This window comes from Tursiops truncatus, chromosome 12 (genome assembly GCF_011762595.2).
Source record: "Tursiops truncatus isolate mTurTru1 chromosome 12, mTurTru1.mat.Y, whole genome shotgun sequence".
NCBI lineage: Eukaryota > Metazoa > Chordata > Mammalia > Artiodactyla > Delphinidae > Tursiops > Tursiops truncatus.
In genome coordinates this window covers 42,182,119-42,205,967 of record NC_047045.1, presented here as the reverse complement: position 1 = coordinate 42,205,967, position 23,849 = coordinate 42,182,119, and the positions used below count along the sequence as shown (strand labels likewise).

The window sequence follows — 23,849 nt, the reverse complement described above, 5'->3', positions numbered from 1 at the left end:
CCATGGGAAATGTGGAATAAATGAAAGTTAAAAGATCGCTCACATGAGACACTTTGTTCTAGAAGGTATTGTGTACCTTACTGGAGTGACCTAGCCTGTCATCCTCTTGCCAAAGAGCAGCATTTTGACTGGAAAGGAAGAAATTCCTGTTAAATGCGTAGTGACACTCAATCATGGAACCTTGAGGCTCGTGGAGATATGGGTGTACAATTGCAGGGGACATTTGTCATTTTTTAAATTGTGGCCCAGCATTCCATTTCCTCTCTTACTTTGGGAGGAGTCCTATTTATCTAAATTGATTGGAAGCAAGGTCTCACCATTTTCCACAGAAGCTAAAGAAAGCCAGATACCCCTCCGTCTCCTCTGCCTCCTGTCCCCATCCCTCACTGACAGCTACTGTATGGCCAGCCTGTTGGATGTTGCCACCCAGGAACTTGAATCTTCAGCAACTGAGAAGAGAATGAAGAGACAGCTTAGAATTCCCCTCCAGGCAGAAGTCTCTGGCAGTGTGAGGACCCCAACAGAGCTTCCTAACCTAACCCGTCCTCAGATGTGCCCCTGGGTGGTGATTTCTGATTCCTGCTTGTTTTCTGAGCCTAGTTCTCGAGTCTTCTAATTGATTCTATGAGCCACCCAATATCCTTCTAATAAATTCCTTTTCTGCTTAAATTAGGCATACTTTCTAATGCTGCGACCAAGAACCTTGACCGATATGGTAATTTTCTCTTCCTTCTGTTCATTTTTTCCCTTGACAACCTGAAAGAATATTTGAATTCTTGAAAGTCGCAAGATAAATGTTATAAAATCCACGTTTCATGCAGATGTAGATCACTAGAGTAAATTAGAAAGTTGAGACATTATCTTCTTTTCTTTGGGACGACAACAGGCTATGACCAGTAAAAATACCTGAATCATCAAGGGCACACACTTGAAGCTCCACCGGTCAACCATGCACACACATGCGCACGTGTGCACACACACACAGTACCTGTGGGCCTCACTATGCAGCTCTTGAGTGTCTTCTCAGGGATGGCAAGTCAGGCTCAGCTCACCCAAAGAAGATCAGGCCTAACCAACCTATGCCTGCACAGGGAAGTCTGAAGGCTTCTGATCCAATTATCTGCACCAGGGTGGCGCTTCCTTGTGGTTCAGCCACACAGGAGGAGCTTCAGACACCATCACTGCATAGAGTAGAGCCAGGAAATAGATAAGAGTAAGTAGTCAAGAAAGGGCCAGAGTGAGAGGTACAGCCAGTTAGGATGTAAAAGAAAGTGACTGGCCATCTTATGACAAGAGAGCCTCCCTTGTTAGACTCCTGCAAGCGTTCCGGTAGGAGATCTGTTAGAAGGTAACTATATGAAATTAGAAATGTTTCCACCTAGACCCTCAAGGTTACTAAGCCCCATTCCTATACACTTGGACCACACCAGAAGATAATCCAGGCCTCCTCTGGGGAGCCAGGCAAAGAATCAAAGACCATCTTCAATTACCACTACCCTTCCCACCCTCCCTGTGGTCTGGTTGGGATATGGCCTCTCTTCCTCTGTAGATCCAATCCTTTCCAACAGGCCCAGCTCACCCAGTAATGACCCTGACACACTGAGAGCACCCATCAGAGATCCATGGACCTGGGCTCTAAAACCTTGTTCATGACAATGCCTGTTTATTCAGCCTTGTCTCCACCTTTTTAAGAGGGAAGGGGGCTGGAGAGACACATACCAAAAGGCCGCACCAAGAGGAGCAACTGTCCAGTTCGGAGAAAATTTTACAAGAGAGCTAGTGTGAAAGTAGTGCCAGAATCCCACCTTCAGAAGTTGGGTGTGGTCTCTTCCAGAGGAAGGTTTAACACCACTTGCCCCTACCCCCTCCTGATCTCAGGCTGGATATGGTACGGAGGGTCCTTCCCTTCCCACATGAGATTTTCCCAGGACCATCTCCTGCTGGCTCATGGCATGCTGTGGACCCAATATACCCTAAATCTATTGGCTATGATCTAGACATCATGGATTTTATTTTATTATTATTATTTTTAATTTATTTATTTTTGGCTGCGTTGGGTCTTTGTTGACACGCACAGGCTTTCTCTAGTTGCAGCGAGCAGGGGCTACTCTTCATTGCGGTGCGTGGGCTCCTCATTGCGGTGGCTTCACTTGTTGAGGAACACGGGCTCTAGGCACGTGGGCTTCAGTAGTTGTGGCACATGGGCTCAGTAGTTGTGGCTTGAGGGCTCTAGAGCGCAGGCTCAGTAGTTGTGGTGCACGGGCTTAGTTGCTCCGCGGCATATGGGGTCTTCCTGGACCAGGGGTCGAAACTGTGTCTTCTGCATTGACAGGCGGATTCTTAACCACTGCACCATGGGAAGTCCTGTGGATTTTAAAATATGTAGTTCTTTCTATTAGAACTTGATGGCATGAGATGCCAGAAGCAAGAGTTTCACAGTAAACCAGGTGTCAGGGTACAGAGAGGTTAGCCCTGGGACCAGTTTCCCAGGGGTCTCCTGCTTTCAAAGTTAAGTTTTTGGAGAATCATTTTTACAAGTCCCAAGAGGCTCACCAGTAGCTAGAACAGTAGTTGTGGGCAGATGGGAGCAGAAAGCCTCCAACCCTCCCAGCCCTGGCGGGAAGATTCTCCTAGATACCACCTCTGTGGCAAGAATTCTTCAAAAGGAAGGAAGAAGAGCAGAGAAGAGGAGGAAGAGAAAAGGGAAAATTATAGTAGCAAAGAAAGAAAAAAGTTTTTTAAGTTTTATTTTTAGTTTCTTCTGTTGACAAATAATAAGTGCCCAATGCAAAAAGTTCGGAAAATTAGAAAAGATAAAAAACAAAGATAACCTATAATCTGATAACTTGGAGAAAATCACTGTTAACATTTTTAAGTATGTATTTGCATACTTTTCTTTCTATGAAAATTTACCTATGTAGATAAATTTTAAAATAATGGAAAATACATGTATAAGCATACATATATATATATATATATACACACATGCATGCATACTAATTTGTTGTTCAGTTTTTTCTCTTAACACTTTATTGTGAAAATCTTTCTACATAAATAAATGGCATCATCTTCATTTTTATGGCTGTGTAGTGTTCTATTACATAGCATAGTTTACACACCAAATCCCTTATTAACAGGCTTTTCTCAATTTTTCACTATGATAAACAGTGTTCCAGTTACTTGCATCACAGGTATATCTTTGCAAACTTGTTCCATTCTTTCCCAGAAGTAGAATTGCTGGGTCAAAGGTATATATATATATATATATTTTTTTTTTTTCTTAACATCTTTATTGGAGTATAATTGCTTTACAATGGTGTGTTAGTTTCTGCTGTATCACAAAGTGAATCAGCTATACGTACACATATATCACCATATCCCCTCCCTCTTGCATCTCTCTCCCACCCTCTATAACCCACCCTTCTAGGTGGTCACAAAGCACCAAGCTGATCTCCCAGTGCTGTGCAGCTGCTTCCCACTAGCTATCTATTTTACATTTGGTAGTGTATATATGTCCATACCACTCTCTCACTTCATCCCAGCTTACCCTTCCCCCTCCCCGTGTCCTTAAATGAAGTATGTCAGAAAGAGAAAAACAAATACCGTATGCTAACACATATATATGGAATCTGAAAACAAAAAAAATGGTTCTGAAGAACCTAGGGGTAGGACAGGAATAGAGACGCAGATGTAGAGAATGGACTTAAGGTATATGCGTTTTAAAGGGCTTTTCATAAATGTTACTAAGTTGTCCTCTGGAAATGATATACCAATTAACACTCCCACTAGCAGTGTAGGTATCCATTTCCCTACATTCTTTTATGTCTTTGGCCAACTAGGTAGTTGAGAAAACTATATCTTTGCATTGCTTTGGTTACAGGTAGTGTTAAATCTCTTTCATGTTTACTGGCCATTTGGGGCGGGGGGGAAATGCATTTCCTTTTCATGTGTTTTTAATTAAAGTGTTCATCTTTACTTTCTTGTTGATTTGTCAGCACTCTATATTAAGGATTCTTACCCTTGCTATATGTGTTGCTGTTAACATTTAAGAGAAGATTAAAACTGAAATGTAATTATAAAGCAAGAAAATATTTTAACTAGTAAAATTAAAAATGAGGAAAATGTTACTTTAAAAGCAAGAGAATAAGAAATTAAGCTGAGACAAAATAAAGCCCAGATAGAAATAGGAAAATTTAAGGTGAAAGAAATAGAAAAAGAAGCAGTACCAGTCAAATCAAAGAGAATTTCTAGAACAATGCCTATATTCTAGTTTGTATATTAAAAGCTTTCCATAAGAAGACAGAACTGGGGGCGTAGAGGACAATACGACTTATCTCTGGAAGGCTAGGGACAGTGTCACAGTTCTTTAATCAAGGTCTGTGTAGACACCAGCACAGTAGATCAAAATGGAGAACAGCATCCAAATCTTTCACAGTACTCTATATATTTGTTCAGACCATTAGCTAATCCTCCTAGGAGGCCAAATCCATTTAAATACACATTTAAGAAGGGCAACAGATAAAAAGGTAGGCAAGGAAAGAATTACAAAAACAGGATGAAGTCTTGATAGGAGCAGGTTAATCTGTCATTTTAATTGCATTGTCTCTTCCTTTTGTCCACTAGTTAGATCAAGAAGCTTTTAGAGTTAAAGATGCTAAAAAGTGACTCCTCTTGAAGAAACCATAAACAATGAGATGCCTCACACCACCTACTCCAGATTTTATGTAAGACAAATTGAATCTCACATGGAATTGCACGTGGTTTTTCTGAGAGTACATGACACTTTATCTTTAAGATAAAGTGGTTTTAAGAGTGGTTTTTAAGAGTGGTTTTTCTGAGAGTACATGACACTTTATCTTTAAAAAGGAGGAAGGTACGCTTCCATGTCCATTTAGTCTTCAAACACGTAGAATGCGTCAGATCAGTTTTACTATATCCCCACTTTACATATGAGAACACTAAGGACCAGAAAAGATAAATGATTTGCCCCATCAAGGTGCTCTCAACAGTGTGCACTGTGGAGCTGGAATCAGAAACAACCTACACCAGTGCTGTCCAGTAGAAATATAATGTGAGCCACATATGCTGTTTTAAATTCTCTAGTAGATACCTAAAAAAGTTAAAAGAAATATGTGAAATTAACTTTAATATTTTATTTAGCACAATACATTTAGACTATTAACATCTTAACATGTAGTTAATATAAAACTCAATTAGATGTTTTACATTTCTTTTTTTAATGCTAAATCTTTGAAATCCAGTATGTCTTTTGCCTTTACAGCACATTTTTTTTTTTTTTTTTTTTGCGGTACACGGGCCTCTCACTGTTGTGGCCTCTCCCGTTGCGGAGCACAGGATCCGGAGGCGCAGGCTCAGCGGCCATGGCTCACGGGCCCAGCCGCTCCGCGGCATGGGGGATCTTCCCGGACCGGGGCACCAACCCGCCTCCCCTGCATCGGCAGGCAGACTCTCAACCACTGCGCCACCAGGGAAGCCCTTACAGCACGTTTAAATTTGCCCTAGCCACGTTTCAAATACTCAAGTACATTTCAAGTACTTAAGAGCCATGTGTGGCTAGTAGTTACCACACTGGACAGCCTGGTTCTAGACCAGTGGTTCTCAAGGTCTGGTACCCAGACCAGGAGCATCAGCATCACCTGGGAACTGTTAGAAGTGCACATTCTTGGGCTCCATGCCAAATCTACTGAATCAGACCCTCTGGGGGTGGAGGCCACCAATCTGTGTTTTAACAAGTCCCTTCTGGTAATTCTGATACAAGCTAAGGTTTGAGAATCATTGCTCTAGACAATTGCCTCTTCATCCCAATCCAAATAAACCTAGGACAGCCACGGCAGCCTAGTACTGACGAAGAGGAGCCCATTCTCTTGAGATAAACAATTCTTGGCTAGATAAAGTTGGCATTCTCTTATATGGAAATCTTCTAGTCCTAGTTGTGGTTCCATTTCTTGGGACTATGGAATGAATCATCAACACATAATTTAAACAAGATTTCATTTAACATTTTATTTAAGGAAGAAAAAATTGCCAGTAACCACCCTAGACAATCACCTTGAGTTTAGTTATTAATTTCTCTTGTCCTCAGTTTCCTCACCCATAAAACTGGGATTAATAAATGTTAGCAACTTTAAAATGTACTGTGTACATAGCACAGGGAACTCTACTCAATACACTGTAACAACCTATATGGGAATAAAATCTAAAAAAAAGTGGATATATGTATATGTATAACTGGTGCGCTTTGCTGTACAACAGAAACTAACACAACATTGTAAATCAACTATACTCCAAAAAGATTAATTAACAAAAAACTAATATTACACAGATTTCTCAAGGGGAAAGTTTCTATATAAATATCTCTCTTAGCTAAAAAAAAAAAAAGTACTGTGTACCAAAAAGAAAAAAGGCAACAAAAGTGACTGCTATTTTAAAACTACAGTTAAAAAATCAGTGGGCAGGAAAGGTAATATAGATTTTGAGCATAGAAGCAGAAGCCAATCCACTTATATTTCTCAGAACATTAGATTTTGCTGAGGGAGCAAGGTAGGGTTCTTGCCAAAATCATCAAGGAGAATGAATCCGAGTATGCCTTAAAGTGGAACTTTCAGTAAACAGGAATTACCTATAAAGAAAATCAGGAAGCTGACTTTTTTTTGTTTTTTTTTTTAATGAAGTTACATCCTGCCATAGAAAAGCTGAATAGGAAATAAAGACTGATGCGCTCTCAACTGTATACTAAACCAGCTATTATTTCCATCAAGGAAAATCTGAGCAAAAGCTCAGATTTAGAGAAGGGAAAACAACATGGGAAGGCTGGATGTCATGAGAAACCAAAGACAACCAATGGCTACAATTAAACATGATTTTGGAAAAAACTATGCAAATAAACCTCTACTCTGTGATTGCAGATTTCTCAGTCGCCGCCTGCCCTCTCCACCCCCTACCCCCATTGCCGTAATACTTCCTGCAGACTTTTGCTTGTAGATATATAAATGTAATATACTCCGCACTCTTCGGTTTGACCGGAGAAAACAATTTCATCACCCTAACACTTTTCCAGTTTATTCTCCCACCTTCAAATGAAAAGACACTAGAAAGGCAAGATAGCCCTTTCTCGAGGCAGGTTCCCATGGTTTTGAGGGAATGGCAGATGCCTTTCTGCAGTGGCGGCTGCAATCTTCCGCAAAGCAGAAACTGCAGCTCACACCCTCTTCTTTCCTCACCCTAACCCACTATCCCAAGTCCACATAAACCTTAAAAACACACACACACAACTCCTGCAATCTCGCATTCCCCTCACACCTTACACCGCAAGCAAGCCAGGATGCCCGACGTTACAGAAGCGCTCCACCCACTCGGTGGCCCCACCCATAGCCACCCCGCCCCCGCCCCCAAACGCCCGAGGGGCCCGTTGATAGGGCAGCGAAGCCTGCCACTCTCGCGGTGCGGCCCGCCCCCTCCTCGCTCCCCGCTGGGGCTGGAGGGGCTGGAGCATCAACGCGAGTAGCTGCGAGCAGCCGCGGTAGCGGCTGCGCGTAGTTGCAGTTGCGCCATCTGTCAGGAGCGGAGCCGGCGGGGAGGGGGCTGCCGCGGGAGAGGAGGAGGGGGTCGCCGCGAGCCGAAGGCCGTCGAGACCCGACCGCCGACCGGCCGCGGGAGCAGAGGAGAGGCTGCACTCGGAGCCGCGCGTCCACCGCCGTCCGGGCGCGCGCCGCTTCAAGCCGAGCACCGAGGGCTTCCCAGGCTCACACAAAGCCGCCGCCCGCGCCTGGGAGGGATCCGGCCGCCGGGCCGGGGACACCCGGCGCCGCCCCCTGGGCACTCTCAGAAGGCCCACCGGCTCCCGGGCCCGCCGAGGAACCACCGGAGCCGCTTCGGCCGCGCCGGAGGAGGGCGGGGAGAGGACCATGTGAATGGGCTCCGGAGCCTGAGCGCAGCGCAGGTAAGCGGACGGGGATGCGCCGCGGGGCTGCGGGGATGCTGCGGAGACGCCGGCCGCCGGCGCCCCCGCGCAGCGCCGCCCCCGCCGCGGGGCCCAGCGCTGCAGTCTCTGGGCCACCGCCGTCTCCCGGGCGCCCCGCTGGGCTGCCGGGGAGTTGGTCCCGCTCGGAGTCTTCCTGTGGTCGCGCTGGAGGACACCTCTGCGGGGTGCGGCCCCGAGGTAGCTCAGGCATGGGGGGCGCATTTCCTCGCGGGCGCCGGCTGTGAATAGGAATTGGCTTCGGGGCTAGGCTGGCCCAGACTCCACCCCCGCCCTCTTTTCGGGGCCCCCCGCGGGGACCCGGGCTGTGTGTGTTGTTTTAATGTCAGGGATGATGTAATCACTTAATAATTGAAGCCCAGTGCTGCTTCCCTCCCCACCCCACTCCACCCCTGCCCCACTCCTCCACCTCTCGGCCTCCTCCTCTTGCGGCCGTCGCCTTCCCCATCGCATCCTCCTGCCTATTTCTGGCACGTCCCTTGCACTTCCCCCATCCTCCCCTCCACTCTTCCTGTGCCACCACCCACCCGTCCCCAGTCCCCCGTGCTGGAGCCGTAGCTCCTCTTCCTCTGACCCCCACATTCCTCCTGCTCCCTTAGGCTCCTTTCTCCTCCCTTCCCTGCTCGCTGGATTTCCTCTCGACTTCCTTAGATCGATGACTGTTTTTGTTTGGTCGCCTCCCCTCTCTTATCTGCGCCCACAGGCGGAGGGGACTGAGCCAGAAAGAGGCCACCGAGCTTGGGCCCAGGCAGAGATTTGCTGGGACTGAGTGAGAAGAGGGATAATAAAATCACCCTTCTTGCCCCTCCTCCCCCCAATAAATCACACAGACTCGCCGGCTGTGTGTGTGTGTGTGTGTGTGTGTGTGTGTGTGTGTGTGTGTGACACAAAGAGCCCTTTCAGTGCACAGAGAGGAGATGCACAAAGTACCCAAGGATGGGCGCGATGCTTCTTGTTTCTCTTCCCTGGGGCTTCCCTTTTTCTCAGATAAAGCAGTTGATCTTCTCTCTGAGAGTCTTTCCTGCCACATTTACCAAAAAATAAAAGGCCCCAGATGCAGGGTGGCAGGTGCTGGCATTTTGCTGTATTCATGGACCGGTAGTATTGACTGGCAGCTGCAGTATTTCTTAGATTTAAGGGGGAAATGATTTCAGCTGTCTGAAGAGTTGCTTTACTTTCAAGGTAGCACCCTCCCCCACCCAGTTTCAACCCCCTCTCATCGTAGGGGGTAGGATAAATTGGTCTGGGGGAAGAAGACTTTTGTTTCTGAAAGAGAGTTAAATTGATGTTTGCTAGGAGTGAGGCAGCCTAACTTGCTTCTTCTCTCAAGTCTAAGGAGTACTGAAGTCTTTTGAAATGAAGTCTTGTCTGCCTAGTAATTGTTTTACCCTTATATTTAAACAAGCTCCTGGGGACATTGCTAACACAGCACTAAATTGGTATTTGGAAGACCACTGGAGACTGTGTCTCTTCCCTGCTTCAGGGTAGCCTTCAGACGCCCACATCCTTCCTCTCACCACCAAGTTGACTGTAATACTTTCCACCCTTTGTGCTCTTTCTCCCGAGTCCCTGCCCCATGGGTACTGTGCTTTCAGATGAAGGGACTCACAGATTTTTGGAGGAAGTGGTTTTGGTAACTATCTCAGGTTTTGGAGGCACTTAGCTATGATCGAAGGATGTAGAGAATCTTTTGACTGATCTCTTAAACCATCTACTGATGTTCCTCTTAAAGAGGAAATATAAATGTAAATCTGGGGGCTTAATGTTCCATTTTGTAAGCCAGTGACTATTACATCCTTAATCAATAATGTCAAAACTTAGGTTGAACCCATTGATTCCTAAGAGCATGGCTCTTTGACTATTATAAGTAATAGAACTGTCTCATGTTCTTCAAGAATTTTATTAGAAAAGAGTTGTTATGGTTCATTAAACATTTACTTCTGCACTTTCTAAGGACATCCATCTTGGAACTTTTTATATTAAAAAAAAAGCAAAAGGATTAATGAGCGTACTGTAAAAAAAAACAAAAAACAATGGTTTGTTTGTTTGATGCCAGACCCAGGAAAGAAAGTCAGTGCACAATAAACTTGCGCTCTGTTGACCGAGTTCAAGAGAATGATGAGTTTGAATGTGAACAAACGCATACTCTGCTTTCTGCAGTTTTATTCTATGCTTTCTCCTGGGTCTGGAATCTCCAACCCCACCTGATTTGCTTGGGTCCCGTTAAACCTAGAGCCTAGCTGAAAAGTCGTCTACTCTGGGATGCTTTCTCCATCTTTTCACCTTCAAACAAATCACCATGCGTCCAATTTTGTTTTCATACCTCAGCAGCTGGCACATGTCTATTTCCAGCATTAGTCTGAGCAACACATTGGAAGAAGGAACCTGGTCTTATTTATCTTGTTTCAACAAGTGTGAGCTAGGTCTTTGGTATGTGCTAAGCACCTGGATTAATTAGGCTACTGTTAACAGCTGTAACAAATAGGCCTGCAAAAATATAATGCCTCAAAAGCAATAGACGTTTATTATTCCTCATGTAATAATTCAAAATGGGTATTTCTGATCAGTGGGTGGCTTTCTTCCATGCAGTGATTCTGGACCCCAAGTTCTCCCATCCCATAGCACTCCATTGTAACCTGCTTTCAGCTGGCAGAAGGACAAAAGAGGGAATAGAGGGGATGTACCGACTTTTTAAATGCCTAGGCCTGGAAATGACACCCATCACTTCTACTTACATACTTTACTTGAGGGCTAGTTATATGGCCACATTTAACTGCAAGGGAGCCTGGGAAATATAGTTAAGCCATGTGACCAGAAAAAAGTTCAAGAAGAAATGTATTTTGGGCCAGCAGCTTTGCCATATACTGCCTCTCAACAAGGCACAGTCGTTGCCCTCAAGGAGTTTGTAGGCTGATGAGAATTAAATGGTAACCTAGAGCCTGTACCCATCATTGTCTTGTATCTTTGATTTTATAAGTTCTGACCTTCTCATTTTAAACCTGTTTCCCAAAACCTTGCTTTTTGTCGGTTCTAGTGGCCAGTTCCCACCCAGTAATTTCCTGTAATACAGTGATCTGATGGCTCCTGTGCTGACTTTGACGTGGCTCTCCAGTAGCACCTTTGTTGGCCAAGATTTTTATCTGCTGATTTTATAGACTCCCCAAGTGGCTAAGCGGGTCTTTAGAAATCACAGTCATACCTTCTCTAATTGGAAGAGGAAATTAAACAGACTTGAGAGGAGAAATTTCTTGCCCCAGGCCATGTTCATGGGAAGGGAGCCTCATCTGCCCAGCTCTTCAGTCCCCCCTGGGTCCCCTCCATCCCGCAGATACCCTGAGTTGGTGACTGTGAGCCCTGCATCTTCCGTGGAGTAAAGTGAGCTCCCAGACCTCCAGGAGCGGGGTGAACTGCTAGTGTTGTGGATAATCCGTGTTCTCCACAGGCCTTCCCAGGAGCAATTCTGTCTGTACTAGTCATCATACTTAGTTATGCACATGTTTTTGCTATAAACAGTTTATTATATTCATCTGTTCTGCAAACATTGGCCAGTATGTTATTGTGTGCAAGGCACTGGGAGATAGGATTATGAAAATGAATACTTCTGCTGTGTTCTCTCTGTTCAGCTTAGTCTGCTAGAGGAGATAAAAATAATACATAATAACTACTTTTATTGAGTATTTACTATGTGTCAAGCACTGTTTAAGCTCTAATCTTAGCAATAATGGTATGAACACCTGAAACTAATATAAATTGTAAATCAACTATACTTCAATTAAAAACAATAATGATATGAAGTAGTTTCACTTATAATCCCCATTTTTACAGATCAGCATTTGAAGCAAGGGAGGTTAAATAACTAACTCAAGATCATACATGGCTAGTAAGTGGTAGAGTCAGGATTCAGGCCCAGTTAGTTTGGTTTCAAAGCCCTTGCTCTTAGCCATGAGGCAATATGCAAAATACTACCTATGGATATAATGATGATATTGATTAAAATGTGTTACATGCCATAAAGGGGGTGGCGTAAATGCTTTGGCAATTGATACTTTTGGTTGTTGGGAAATATAACTATGTTTAAATAAAAAATAAAATGTCCATTTCTACCACCATGCTTTCCATTTTAGACCCTCATTTATTGCTCACCTAGGAAATAAAAAACATAAATTAAAAAATGGGAAAGCAAAGCATGTTGATACTGGAAATACTTTTACTCTGTGTGATTCTTTATTTTCAGCTGGGTCCCTGTGTGTCCCACAGATAGGTCTGTAAGAATTTGTGAATCGTCCTACATATTTACTCATCCAGCAACATTCATTCATTGTATCTACCACTTGCCAGACATTGAACTAGATGCTTCAGAGACAAAGAGTTATAATCCTGGCCCAAGGAACTGCACGAGGAAGTCTCTGACCACTGTGATAACTGCCGTGATTCTAGGGGTCCGCAAGAGAGCATGAACTCCACAGAGAGGTGGGAAAATGGGGTGGCGAGACAGAGAAGGCCAGAGGAGGAATTGGCCCGCTGAGTGTTGTGGGAAAGCCCCAGAAGGAGCAGCCCAGAAAGCAGGTGCACAGACTTTTTAGGAAACTGCAAGTCGTTCAGGGTGGGTGAGGGTGGTAGAGAGATGGACAGAGGGAGAAGATGGGGCTGGTGGAAGAGTACTTAAATGTCAGGAATGCCATTTAAGAGTTGTAAGTAGAGGTGCCACTTTGGTCTGATTTGTTTTGTAAAGATCCATCTGGCCACACTGTGGGCTGATGGCCAGAGGTGGTCAAGACAGATGCAGGGAAGGTAGTTGTGGAAACTCAGATGAGCCATAGATGAGGTGCTGCACGGAAGTGGGGATGGAGCCAAAGAGACAGAATAAGAGAGGGTGAGATAGCATATTGTGTGAGGGGAGAGGCAGAGGGGGGTCCTTGGGAAGTAGGTGGAGAAAGACATGCAGACAAGCAATGCAGTAAAAGCAGCAGGGAGTGGGTGTTTAAATGATGACTTTATCACGGACACTTTGGACTTTCCAGTCAAAGTATCTTGTAGGCAGTTGAATAGTAAGGGACTTAGAGATCATGTAGTCCAGCACATCCATTTTACTTATGAGGAAAAATGAGGCCCCGAGTGGCTAAGTGCCAAGGTGGCAGTCACCACTTAAAGCCAGGTTTCAACCCTTTCAGCCCAGGTGTGGGCTGTGGTCAGGAGCATGGACTCGGGGTGTGGTCCTGGTCTGACCCCTTCCAGCTGTGTGAGCTGGACCCAGTTACCTAAGCTCTCTGTGCCTCCCTTTCTTCACCTTTATAATGGAGTTATAGTTCCTACCTCAAAGGTTTGCTGTGCGGAGTCCATAATTAATACATGTAAAGTGCTCAGAATAGTACCCCACACATAGAAAAGCTGTGTGTTTGCTGCTGTGGTTCATGTGTGTATATATGTAGATACATACATATACACGTAACGTGTACATCTGACACATATATCCCTTAGGGAAGGGAGGGTAAAAATGTATTCTGGGGCTTCCCTGGTGGCGCAGTGGTTGAGAGTCCGCCTGCCGATGCAGGGGACGCGGGTTCGTGCCCTGGTCCGGGAGGATCCCGCATGCCGTGGAGTGGCTGGGCCCGTGAGCCATGGCTGCTGAGCCTGCGCGTCCGGAGCCTGTGCTCCGCAACGGGAGAGGCCACAGCGGTGAGAGGCCCGCGTACCGCGAAAAAAAAAAAATGTATTCTGTGCAGAAAAGGACATTTTGAATATTTTAGAAAGAGATGTGGGTGATTGTCAGTTCTGAATCAAGAATTATTGGAAAACATAGGAAATTAGTTGAAATAATATGATGGAAAATAGCATTTTTAGCAAGTCTTCTTAAGAAATGCAGAACCTTTTTTATTCTTCAATAGAAAACATAAAAGTACTTTGAAGTTAGCCCTATAAAAGGATATCTTTGTTTTAGTCAGATAACCAGAGTTTTAACCTATTTTCAATGTGCATCCCTTGAGTTTGACTTCAGAATGTCATCGTGACTTTCTGAAGGTAGAATAAACCACAGAATAGGAAAAAGCCCCGTGAGTTACGAGTTTCATGCACTTGGTTCCTATGAAAAAAAGGTGATTTGGGTTATTTAGAGGAAAGTAATTTTTTTCCGTGTTTCTAGTTGAGCAAATCTAATTTTTGGCTACTAAAACACATGAGAAGCCTGAACGGTATTATCCAAATGGACGTGGGTGACATGTAGTTCAGACAACTTCGGAGTAAGTGGCGCTCTGGACTTGATTAGAACACAGTAATCCTGGAAGGATATAAATTGAACTGGATTTATGGTCTAATAAAAACGTGGGAAGAAAAGATAATGCTAACTGACTCATGAAAGTTTAACAACGTTTGTAAGGCCCTGAGTTGGAGAGCTCTCGTTTGAATGAGAGCGTTTTCCCTCTCGTCTCAGCCTGCTTCCAGAATGACCTGCGTCGTGTCTTGCTCAGGCTGTGAAGCAGACTGGAGTCCTGTTGCTGGGTCTTCTTTGGATGCAGAGATCATCACCTGTTGTGCCTCTGTCCACCCGTGACCTTAGGCAGCACCCGTTGGTTTGAGCAAATGAGTACTGAGCACCCATTAACTGTGTTTGGGGGAGAAAAAAAATAAGGTGTGGGAAAGTCTTAGCCCATTGCTGATTTGAATTCAGAAGGCCTTTCCTGAGGACTACTTATTTCTGACCTGTATTGCCCTCTGTGATAGTGTAAAAAAGCACTTAGCACCCCACAGCCACTCACCTCTCCCTAAATATACCAGAAAAATAATCATACCTACCTTTGTTATTGAATCCCAGAGGCCTTAAGTGCTTTACATACCGGAATTTACTTAGTTATAACAACTCGATGAGGCAGGGTCAAATGGGAAGATCGAGGCTCAGAAAGGTAAAGTAACTTGCCCATTGTCACACGGCTAATTACTAGTGAAGCCAGGTGTGTCTGGTTCCCAAACTTGCACCTGCTTTTGCTCCAAAGCTGTGGTTCTTCGTTCCCTGCGTACTCTCAAGCCTCCTTGCCTTTGCATTGCAGTTACTTCTGTGTTAGGTTTTGGGGGATACAAAGGCGCCTTTGCCCCCAGGGAAGCCCCACTCCTTCTGTGGCTCCACTCAAGACTTACCTTCTGGGAAGCCCCCCTTTGGTCCTGTCTCTGGGCTCCCATGGCACTTGGTTACTGCCTCATCATCACCCTCATCACAGCCTGACTTCTAAAGCAGAGTGGAGTCAGCTGGGTCGGACAGTGGGAAGACACTGGTCTTTTTCCCTGACTTGGGAGCTCTTTCAAGTCAGGGGCTGTGTCTTATTCGTGATTGATTTGCCAGCTGAACACCCAGCAGTATTCCATGAGGTACTGTCGTTATTATTCCCATTTGATAGATGGGGAAACTGAGGCCTAGAGGTGAAGTGATTTGGTCAGGGTCACACAACTAGTAAGCAGAGCTGGGGTCTGAACCCAGACAGTCTGGCTCCAGAATCAATGCTCTTAACACTAAATTTTTTCCAACTCTCAAACAAGATTATAAACCGCAGGCTAGAGGCGGTGCCCTCCGCCTCCCAGCCCAGTACCTCACAGTCCACACACAGTCAAGATCACCCTCTTGTTTCTACCATCCACTCTGGCAGAAAGACAAACAGGATATGTCTAACCAGGCCTTATCTCATGATACGGAAGGAGCTTTGGGGCCGTGGTTACATGACTGTCCTCTGAGGGTCTTAGAGAATGGATGCATAGTCCCAGGCCCAGTTCTGACTCAGGAGGTATGGGGTGGCCAGGGTTGAACACTGACATCTTTCCTGTATATGAGAATGGCCCTGAGGATGGAGCCATCGGGGAGGCAGCTTCTGAAAGACGAGGAATGAAGAAGCACAGTGACTCAGCCACAGTGGGGGGAGCTGGCTGTTGAAGTGGCAAAAAACCACCCATCAGCCAGAGCCAGAGGGAACTAAGCCCGGGGGAGGCTGGGGTCAGAAATCCGTCACAGAAAGACCTCTTACCTTGTATTTTTAAGATTTCTAAGTACCTGCTCCTTTTGAATGTGCTGGTGGGATTTCATCTGATGAATTCAAACACTTTCATTTTCTTCAGAGCTTCCATCTTGGAGGTACCCAAAAATAGTAAGCTTTTCAAGGAGTTGTATAAGGATTCCATCTGCTTTATACTGAAAAGTAGGGCTTTAATGGAAAATTAAAAATGAGTCAGATTGCCTTTACCGCAACAAAGCCCAGGGCACTTTTCCCAATCCTTTCTTCTTTTAATCCCCAGAAAAAGTTACTGAATCTGTATTTCTGTGAAATTCTGCCCAATTGAAATTCTACTGAATAGGCAAATAAACACCAACGAGTTCCTTCATTTCCACACATTGTAGTATCTGTTTGGAAGCAGTAACAATAGCAAATGTTGTCACTTGTAAAATTGGACTTTTATTTCAATTTGAACTGTATTCCAGAAATTGTGTGATACGCTTCCCGTAGCTAGGCATATGCACGCAAGGATATTTGAAAATCACTGATTTCTGTTAAAGGTTTCTCTTGTTTGCTCTCAGAGTTTGGAGGGGTTCACCTTTTTATTGTCTGACCTCCTAGAGATACAAATAGCCCCTCATCATTTTCAGTTACAGGAGCTGAGTTGTTAATGAACTCTCACACTCTGTCATTCTGTACCTTTTATCACCATCTCCTGCTTGAAAATGCCAGTTCTGTAGCTGTACTTTGTGTGTGCCTTTGCCCGATCGATATTCTCGTGATACGTTGTGTCCTTCAGGCTCTCCTGTGGTTTGCAAATAATGATTCCAGTTGCTTCACTCCTACGCTTCCTAGCTTGAGTTGAGGAGGTGGTTGATCCATGTCAAAACTCATGTGCTGGCTGATGTAAATACTGGTTCTTTTGCCTTGTCCCCTAACAACCCAGTGAACGGGAGAAAGGCCAAATCCTTTAGCCTGGCATTCAACGCCTTCCCCCATCTCCATTTTCTGAGGCATTCCTGGCTCACCTCATTCACCATCACGCTAACACTTGATTCTCCAGATGTCAACATAGTATCTCATTAGTATGGAATACGTGTTCTGGCCTTTGCTCTCCTTTCCTGGACTCCCCAGCCCTTCCTTTCCCCGGGAACCCTATCCATTTCTCAAGGCCCAGCTGGAATCCCAGCCCTGGGCAGCTTCCCCTCGTCTCATTCTCTTGCATTGAACCTGTGTGCCTCTCAGTTGCCTCCTAAGAAATGATGCCTTGTGTTGTTAGTTAAATCCTGATATGAGGAATCCAAGGAGCAGAGAATTTTTGTGAGTTGCCCAAGGTCATACATGCAGTTCCTCACTTAGTTTAGACTAGAAGCCAGGTCTCCTGGAAATCTGTGTATGTGGGTCCTGCCTTCTCAACAGACCATTGGCCTCATATGTGCAAAAATGTTGGGGTTTTTTGTCCCCCTGTAGCTTGTAGCACACTGTCATTCATGGTGTAGATACTCAGCAGGTATTTATTTAGATAGGCCCTGGGGGCAGAGTGCTGGAATATGTAGCTGGTTTCCTCCCCATCTGTGAGGCTAGGCTGGCATCTCCTTGGACATGGAGCTTCTGTAGTTTCTGACGGCACTAGATTCACTCTCTATGGACCCATGTGATGTAGGTACGGGGACTGTCCTATACTGTCTTCAGAACCACCATTGTCTTCTGAGAATGGTATGTGTTTAAAGATCTTTTATCCATAATCTTGAGCTTTTTGTTAAAAATTTAAGGTGGTCGGGGCAACAGTTACTTCTTTTGCCCTCAGTCATCAGGTTTTCATCAATAAGATTTTCACCAAAAACAACAGAAAGTTACCGATAGTGCACAATGATGTCCAAGACCAGGGAGAAATGCAGAATGTTTCAAAATCTGGAAGAAACTGGAAAAATACAACAGTGAGTTATAGAAGAGGGAAAAGTGGCAGAAGGGACCGCTGGTGTTGTGCCTGAAGGTCTGTGGAGCCTGGGGAAACGGAAGGAGGCAGGCTCACCTACTGTGCACCTACCCATGGCTGGACCTCTCACAGTAGCATTTAGCTGAGTCCCTCAGCCACATGGAACCCAGCTGTAGCTGTGAGGGTGCCTTCCTTTCCATGCATTTTGTTCATTTGGCATATCTGGAGAATCTCCTCAGCCGAGACTTAAGGTCCTACAGAGTAATGTTTTAACACTAGAACCCAACCACAGCCTCTGTATATCCTTCCACAGAGTGATTGACAATAAACCTTATAAAATGTTTTCCATGGTTGCGGGGAGGGACTACTTGAGTCATTTCTGTAACAGAAGACACAACAGCACACAGGCAGTGTTTGTCAGCCCCTCATTAAGAGTCTTCTCAGCTCCCTGTGGAAAGCTCTCTGTGATTCCTCATGAATGGCTTTGCCTGCCTAATCCTCACCTGGATGCCAGGTTTAATGTATCCGAGGGATGGAGAGCATTAAAAACACCTTCTGTAGATATTGGCCAACTGCTAACAGCAGAGAGGGGGAAGGGGTGGACCTTATGCTTCACTGTTGCTTGAAAAGCCATTATGGTCTTTGGAAAGCGGTAGTGAACTTTTTTCCTTCCTTCCCCACGCGCTGTCTATGATTTCAGCGCTTTCCCCGCCCGCCTCCCCACTGCCACAAGCACCACCTTCAATGTGGGAGATCACGTGCCACTAACAAGATGCACTCTCCCCTTGGCCAGCGTATAATATCACCACTTCGCGTATTTATCCAGCTTGTTCGTGTTCAGTCACTTTGGTACGTCAGTGTCAATACTGTGCATTTTCAGTAGCAAGCTTCTAGAAGGCTGAAAGTGCACCTCATTTAATTTGCTTTGTGCCGTGAAACACTGCACTGAACTGTGGATTTATTAAATGCTTGTAGATCTTGATTCTAAGCTTCCAAGTTGGGAGGTCTTAAAAGTGTTCTCGGTACTTCTGGCATGAGATGTATCTCGAGTAAATTTTCCTCTTGTGGATAACACATCAGGTCCTCTGCATTGGTGGATCCTCAGAGTCATGGGATAGAATTCAGAGTTTGGTTGCACATGATGTTTTAGGTTCCACCTTATGTTTCCCCTCCTTGGTCGAAAATGCAATGATCCCAGCTTCTAATTCTGTCAGCAGGTTAGGGCCAAAGCACAGGTAATATGCCATACCACACCCTTCTGTTCACAGAAGTGCGGTTGACCATGTAATTCCCTGTGTCTTATGGTTATTATTTCAACAGATTCTTGACTTCAGACTGCTGAGACTTGGAGGTAGTTCTCTAAGGGGCCAAGGATTGCTCACTGAAGGCTGGTGAGGTATGGCTGGGAAGAACCTATAAGGACTACCGTGTCCTGAGCAGAGCCACATGCCTCTGTGGGTGTCAGTAGCTCCTGGGAAGTTCTGGTTAGTTTATACCTAAGGGTATAACAAGGAGGATTGGCGTTTGGAAAACTGCAGCTCCAAACATTCTCTGATTGTACCTCAGCCCAACTATGCCATACGGAGAAGAGTCCAGTGTGGCAAAGTGTTGAGAGTCCCCAGTCTAGGGGGCTCAAGGGGAGCCCCAGTGCCGTCCCTGATCTCACATCCCTGGCTTGTGACAGAGGTTCTGCCTCCAGGGGATGAAATATCCCAGCCTCCACTGCCACAACAATGCGCCCACGCATTTGAGGTACAGCACTGTCACTGTGGGAGGAGTCTTGCTCGTACTCCCCACCAGGACACTCAGCTGGGCTCTTGGTGCCTCCTGGATGAGCTAGAACATGCAGAAATGATCCACTAAAGAGGGTGATGTTGGTGAGGCTGGAGAGAGAGGTGTAATGGATGGAAGGGGATCAACAAAGAGTCGGTGGGGGACACGACCTGATACCTGATCACGTCAGGTATGGAAGGAGCCCTTGTATTAGTTTCCTGTGGGTGCTGTAACAAATGACTATGAACTGGGTGGCTTCAAACAACAGGCAATTTCCTCTCACAGTTCTGGAGGCCAGAAGTCTTGAGGTTCAGGTGTCAGCTCAGGAAGACTGTTCCCTGCCTCTTTCCAGCAACCCTTGTTTTTCCTGGGCTTGTAAACCCGTCAGTACAGTTTCTGCCTTCATCTTCACACAACATTATCCTCTGTGTGTCTTTACATGGCCTTCTCTTATAAGGACATTTGTCACTGGATTTAGGTCCCACCCTAATCCAAGATGATCTCATCTCAAAATCCTTAATTACATCTGCAAAGACCCTTTTTCCATATAAGGTCACATTCCCAAGCTCCAGATGGACATACTTTGGGGGGCTACCATTCAACCCACTATAGCCCTCAAAAGGATAAAAATTAGCAGTAACTCGGAGGGAGAAAGAACAGATGAGGAAGGTATTTGTAAGTTTGAATGACTACTAAAGGGTAGGCACAGTACTTTACATGTGTGATTTTAAACTGTCGCTTCAAGATAGGTGAAGATGACAGTGAAATTTTTATGTGAAAAGCAGTTCAAAGACGTGGAGTGTCCTGAAAGTTTTCAGTAAAATTGGAGGCGGAACCATCATCCGAGGTTGGAAGATTTGGGGATGGGAGGGAGACTTGGAGAATATAGAAAAAGCCCAAACAACCAGGAGAATATAGGATAATGTGTTAATAGATGGATAAAAAGTATTACAGAGAAATAGTGAGGCTCCTTTGGAATTTGTAAGTATTTTTAATGGGTCCCTTTAGCCCAGTTTTGTGACTTTGCTTGGTAGTACTTGTCACTTTGGAATGGAAAATCTGACCTCGTGGTGAGAGTTGGTTTGAATAGTCAAATGAAGAAGATGTTCTAAGAGATAAAGCATCAGTTGAATTAGCTGAAAGTAGGGTTCACGCTGGATAGGGGAGTGAGCTGGAATTGGGATGACGGATAAGGCAAGGAAGGGCCTGAGCTTTTAGGGATATGATGGGTGAACACACCCATCATATACGGAGGAGGAGAGGCAAAGGCGAGAAGGCCCTGGGAAGAAGAAACCCAGGAGGTGGAGAGTTCTAAATGATGCTGAACAGGGTGGCTTCCTGTTGAATGGATCCACTCAACAGTAGAATAGAGATCAAGGACAATAATTCTTATATAAAGAATTCAAGAAAATGGAAGCCATAGTTCCCTTTTTGCCCTTGGTTCAAATTATGTATAAATGGTGTCTTCTAGAAAAATGACATGTCAGTATGTTGCACTTTTTAAAAATCCTGGATGAGTGTTCTGGGACCTCTGAGAACTTGCATTATGACCAGCTGGTTCAGTGGGGATAATACTTTGAACTAGTATTCAATTTACTTTCCCTTCCTTCTAATTCTTAGTTGCCCTGTTAGTCTCCCCCATTGAGGCAGAGGATTCCATTACTTCGGGGGAAGGACAGAGTATGGCCTAAGACAAAGAAGACATTGTTCAGCTTTTGACTTCCAAAACAGGACCTTGAGGCATGTTTGGAGACCAGCGTTAGCCCAGGCCTTCATTTAAGAGAGGCAGGCTTTGTTAGAAGCAAAGTGATTTGCGGATTCCGAGAAGCCAGATCTCAGAAGACGTGGCGTATATTGTACAGTCAGCCACGCAGGATGGGGAGGCTGCAGAAAGGAGGAAGTGCCTTCCTGGGTTGGAGGATGGAGTTTGTAGAGATTTGGAGGAGGCTAGAGATAAAAAATGAATGGGTCACTGAGATGCCACACTCCAGGTGGGCGGAGGAGAATCTGCCCCGCGTCCATCTGGTTATCTGGAAGGACGCCACATTGGAGTGGACCCTGCATTGGGGCATATTTAGGCAGAAACAGCCCTGAGGTGATACGCCTTCCCCTCATTTCCCGAAGCTTACATGTGATGTAAGAGAAATCCCAACAATCCTGCAGGCCCCCTAGGACAAATGTGGAGGTGCTGCGGGAGCTGGGCGGGAGAGTCCCCGGGTCAGGTTGAAGAGGGCACAGAATGAACTGGGCCAGGCTGAAGACTGGCTGCAGGTTTCCACCAATCACATCAGCAGAACCAGGCTAGCACCCAAAACAAAGGGATGAGACATCCCAGGGAGGCCAGTGAGGGCTTAGAGGGCAGTGCCTGGACCAGGTCGTCGCCCCATCATGTGGTGGTCTCTAATCTTCCCCTTGGGGAAGGAGGGAGAGGAAAAGGAACACAGCCCTTTTGAAAAGGAACACAGCCCTGAGAGGCAGTCTGAGATGAGCTCAATTTGACTAATTGCCCTGAAGCAACGAAAATTTTAAATCTGAAGAGCAAGTTATCTTGAAGTAGCGAGATTGTTTTTTCTACCATCAGCAGAAATGCAGTGGTCATGATCAAGTTGAATTCAACTATGGAGAAATGTATGCAGCTGAGTAGGAAGTATACGTTTCAAACCTTCTACGTTGCATTTGAGCTGTATTTTAACAGGATGATGATGGTGATGGTGATGGTGGCAAATTTGCTTACTTGTATTCCTATAATATGCTTTTTCCTTTGGGTAAATTGTGGCTTAGCCTACCTGTATTAGGTTCATTTTGGGCAAGAAGTGGGAAGATCTGTCCTCTCAAGGAGCAGAGTTGTCCACCAGATATTCCAAAGTGCAGTGGGGAACTTGGGCTTCCCATTGTTTAGTTGGCGGCACTTCCTCCCAGTGTCCTGGAAGGAAGGACCTCGGTTGCCATGGAGTCTCAGGTCAATGGAAAGTATTAGCATTTCAGGCCTTTCTCTAATGAACTTAACTGGGATGCTGGAGACTAGAAGGTAATTCTTACGGGGTGTGATCCTTTAGTTCCATATTTTAAAGGTATCAGGGTGAATACTAGAAATTACAGTCTCTGACAGACTATAAGGGGAGAAGCACTTCATTTTTATTCAATCCTCATGTACTAAATAAAGCATGAGTTTATGAAGGGATTCATTTCCAAGTATAATTCATAAGTAGTTACCAGAACACTCAAATGAGAGAGGGGGAAAAAAACCAGTTAGCTCTTTTTGAATACATTTTGTCTCCGACAGTCATACGAGGATGATGTTGCATTTAAGAGGATGTTTTAAAACCTGCTGTTTCTTGAAATGCCTAGTAATTTTGGAAGGGAAGTCTTCCGTTTTGCTTTAAAAAGCATACGTTTGGTGGGGCGGAGTCAGGTGGAAAGTTGCCTGTTGGGATACTGCTTTTTGTATTTTCCTACTAGAAAATTACGGCGACACTTTGAACACATCTTCTCAAAACATAAATACATCTCATATTTTCTCTCATCTCTTGGGGGAGCCAAGAGAGCGAGGGATAGGGGACCATAACATTTTTTGAAAGGAGTCACTAAAATAATTTAAATTATAGAACTTAAAAAAAAGCGCTGATTTATTAACTGATATCATTTTCATAATATTTTTGACCTATGAAATAGTTTTATTCACAATCTTCTCAAAAATAAAATTCCTAAAACTTAAAAACATGTCCCTATACATTAGAGCAAAAAAAATCTTTTTATACTGGTTATCTAAACAAGAAAAAGAACATAAGATGATAATTATTCTTGGTACATATTCACTCACTTGAGCCAGTTTTTCAGCCATATGTCTTTAATACTCATGTCAGTGTTATTTTATAAAGAATTGTTTTTAATTCTCATAGAGTTGCCTGCAATTTCCTTCAAAGTTGTGTTTTATAGTTAATATTTGAAACTATTACTGTCTTCAATTCGCATTTATGTATACATCACAATATTTTTAACTGAGAAAATAACTCTTTCTACAGATGCACATAAGCTCAGAGCAAATTCTGCTAAATGGAGGCTTTTCTCAGAATAACTTTTTTTTCCACACCGAAATGTGTGAACATTTTAGCCCAAGTATTTTCACAACTCTTTTACCCCCATTCAGGATTCTTATCTTCAATAAATAATT

At 44.6% G+C, this 23,849-nt stretch overlaps 1 protein-coding gene across 4 annotated transcripts in view; it reads left to right on the top strand.

Moving 5' to 3' along the window:
- The first annotated feature begins 7,819 nt into the window (after positions 1–7,819).
- Positions 7,820–23,849, top strand: part of FYN (FYN proto-oncogene, Src family tyrosine kinase) — a 206,879-nt gene continuing 190,849 nt past the window's right edge. For all 4 annotated transcript variants that reach the window (XM_019929594.3, XM_019929593.3, XM_019929591.3 and 1 more), the window contains exon 1: positions 7,820–7,960. The gene's annotated coding sequence lies outside the window, so the exon portion shown is untranslated. The remainder of the gene's footprint in view (positions 7,961–23,849) is intronic.